This window comes from Eriocheir sinensis, unplaced genomic scaffold (genome assembly GCF_024679095.1).
Source record: "Eriocheir sinensis breed Jianghai 21 unplaced genomic scaffold, ASM2467909v1 Scaffold646, whole genome shotgun sequence".
NCBI lineage: Eukaryota > Metazoa > Arthropoda > Malacostraca > Decapoda > Varunidae > Eriocheir > Eriocheir sinensis.
Window position 1 is genome coordinate 153,538 of NW_026111994.1, and position 3,471 is coordinate 157,008.

The window sequence follows — 3,471 nt, forward strand, 5'->3', positions numbered from 1 at the left end:
TCTTTGTTTTTGTGGGTGTGCGCGGCGGTGGTGTCTGTTGTTGTGTGTGTGTGCCCGGCGGTGGTGTCTGTTGTTGTGTGTGTGTGCCAGGCGGTGGTGTCTGTTGTTGTGTGTGTGTGCGGTGGTGTCTGTTGTTGTATGTGTGTGCCCGGCGGTGGTGTCTGTTGTTGTGTGTGTGTGCCCGGCGGTGGTGTCTGTTGTTGTGTGTGTGTGCCCGGCGGTGGTGTCTGTAGTTGTGTGTGTGCCCGGCGGTGGTGTCTGTTGTTGTGTGTGAGTGCCCGGCGGTGGTGTCTGTTCCCGGCGGTGATTTTTGTTTTTGTGTGTGTGTGCCCGGCGGTGGTGTCTGTTGTTGTGTGTGTGTTGCCGGCGGTGGTGTCTGTTGTTGTGTGTGTGTGTGCCCGGCGGTGGTGCCAGTTGTTGTGTGTGTGTGTGCCCGGCGGTGGTGTCTGTTGTTGTGTGTGTGTGCCCGGCGGTGGTGTCTGTTGTTGTGTGTGTGTGCCCGGCGGTGGTGTCTGTTGTTGTGTGTTCCCGGCGGTGGTGTCTGTTGTTGTGTGCGTGTGCCCGGCGGTGGTGTCTGTTGTTGTGTGTGTGTGCCCGGCGGTGGTGTCTGTTGTTGTGTGTGTGTGCCCGGCGGTGGTGTCTGTTGTTGTGTGTGCCCGGCGGTGGTGTCTGTTGTTGTGTGTGGGCCCGGCGGTGGTGTCTGTTGGTGTGGGTGTGTGCCCGTCGGTGGTGTCTGTTGTGTGTGTGTGCCCGGCGGTGGTGTCTGTTGTGTGTGTGTGCCCGGCAGTGGTGTCTGTTGTGTGTGTGTGCCCGGCGGTGGTGTCTGTTGTTGTGTGTGTGTGCCCGGCGGTGGTGTCTGTTGTTGTGTGTGTGTGCCCGGCGGTGGTGTCTGTTGTTGTGTGTGTGTGCCCGGCGGTGGTGTCTGTTGTTGTGTGTTCCCGACGGTGGTGTCTGTTGTAGTGTGTGTGTGCGCGGCGGTGGTGTTTGTTGTTGTGTGTGTTCCGGGCGGTTGTGTCTGTTGTTGTGTGTGTGGCCGGCGGTGGTGTCTGTTGTTGTGTGAGTGTTCCCGGCGGTGGTGTCTGTTGTTGGGTGTGTGTTCGGCGGTGGTGTCTGTTGTTGTATGTGTGAGCCCGTTTGTGGTGTCTGTTGTGTGTGTGCCCGGCGGAGGTGTCTGTTGTTGTGTGTGTGTGCCCGGCGGTGGTGTCTGTTGTTGTGTGTGTGTGCCCGGCGGTGGTGTCTGTTGTTGTGTGTGTGTCCGGCGGTGGTGTCTGTTGTTGTAGGTGTGTGCCCGTTGGTGGTGTCTGTTGTTGTGTGTGAGTGCCCGGCGGTGGTGTCTGTTGTTGTGTGTGTGTGCCCGGCGGTGGTGTCTGTTGTGTGTGTGCCCGGCGGTGGTGTTTGTTGTTGTGTGCGTGTGCCCGGCGGTGGTGTCTGTTGTTGTGTGTGTGCCCGGCGGTGGTGTCTGTTGTTGTGTGTGTGCCCGGCGGTGGTGTCTGTTGTGTGTGTGTGCCCGGCGGAGGTGTCTGTTGTTGTGTGTGTGGGCCCGGTGGTGGTGTCTGTTGTTGTGTGTGTGCCCGGCGGTGGTGTCTGTTGTGTGTGTGTGCCCGGCGGTGGTGTCTGTTGTTGTGTGTGTGTACCCGGCGGTGGTGTCTGTTGTGTGTGTGTACCCGGCGGTGGTGTCTGTTGTTGTGTGTGTGTGCCCGGCGGTGGTGTCTGTTGTTGTGTGTGTGTGCACGGCGGTGGTGTCTGTTGTTGTGTGTGTGTCGCCGGCGGTGGTGTCTGTTGTTGTGTGTGTGCCCGGCGGTGGTGTCTGTTGTTGTGTGTGTGTGCCCGGCGGTGGTGTCTGTTGTTGTGTGTGTGTGCCCGGCGGTGGTGTCTGTTGTTGTGTGTGTGTTCGGCGGTGGTGTCTGTTGTTCTGTGTGTGTTCACGGCGGTGGTGTCTGTTGTTGTGTGTGTGTGCCCGGCGGTGGTGTCTGTTGTTGTGTGTGTGTGCCCGGCGGTGGTGTCTGTTGTTGTGTGTGTGTGGCCGGCGTAGGTGTCTGTCGTTGTGGGTGTTTGCCCGGCGGTGGTGTCTGTCGTTGTGAGTGTGTGCCCGGTGGTTGTGTCTGTTGTTGTGTGTGTGTGCCCGGCGGTGGTGTCTGTTGTTGTGCGTTTGTGCCCGGCGGTGGTGTCTGTCGTTGTGTGTGTGTGCTCGGCGTTGGTGTCTGTTGTTGTGTGTCTGTGCTTAGCGGTGGTGTCTGTTGTTGTGTTTGTGTGCCCGTTAGTGGTGTCTGTCATTTTGTGTGCGTGCCCGGCGGTGGTGTCTGTTGTTGTGTGTGTGCCCAGCGGTGGTGTCTGTTGTTGTGTGTGTGTGCCCGGCGGTGGTGTCTGTTGTTGTGTGTGTGGGCTGGGGGGGGGTGTGTGTTGTTGTGTGTGTTTGCACGGCGGTGGTGTCTGTTGTTGTTGTGTGTGTGCTTGGCGGTGGTGTCTTTTGCTGTGTGTGTGTGCCCGGCGGTGGTGTTTGTTGTTGTGCGTGAGTGTCTGTTGTTGTGTGTGCCCGGCTGTGGTGTCTGTTGTAGTGTGTGCTCGGCGGTGGTGTCTGTTGTTGTGTGTGTGTGCCCGGCGGTGGTGTCTGTTGTTGTGTGTGTGTGCCCGGCGGTGGTGTCTGTTGTTGTGTGTGTGTGCCCGGCGGTGGTGTCTGTTGTGTGTGTGCCCGGCGGTGGTGTCTGTTTTTGTGTGTGTGTGCCCGGCGGTGGTGTCTGTTGTTGTGTGTGTGCCAGACGGTGGTGTCTGTTGTGTGTGTGTGTGTGTGCCCGGCGGTGGTGTCTGTTGTTGTGTGTGTGCTTGGCGGTGGTGTCTGTTGTGTGTGTGTGCCAGGTGGTGGTGTGTGTTGTGTGTGTGTGCCCGGCGGTGGTGTCTGTTGTGTTATTGTTTGCCCATCGGTGGTGTCTGTTGTTGTGTGTGTGTGCCCGGCGGTGGTGTCTGTTGTTGTGTGTGTGTGCCCGGCGGTGGTGTCTGTTGTTGTGTGTGTGTGCCCGGCGGTGGTGTCTGTTGTTTGTGTGTGCCCGGCGGTGGTGTCTGTTATTGTGTGGGTGTGCCCGGCGGTGGTGTCTGTTGTTGTGTGTGTGTGCCCGGCGGTGGTGTCTGTTGTTGTGTGTGTGTGTGCCCGGCGGTGGTGTCTGTTGTTGTGTGTGTGTGGATCGCGGTGGTGTCTGTTTTTGTGTGTGGGCCCGGTGGTGGTGTCTGTTGTGTGTGTGTGCCCGGCATTGGTGTCTGTTGTTGTGTGTGTGTGCCCGGCGGTGGTGTGTGTTGTTGTAAGTGGGTGCCGGGCTGTGGTGTCTGTTGTTGTGTGTGTGTGCCCGGCGGTGGTGTCTGTTGTTGTGTGTGTGTGCCCGGCGGTGGTGTCTGTTGTGTGTGTGTGCCGGCGGTGGTGTCTGTTGTTGTGTGTGTGTGCCCGGCGGTGGTGTCTGTTGTTGTGTGTGTGTGCCCGGCGGT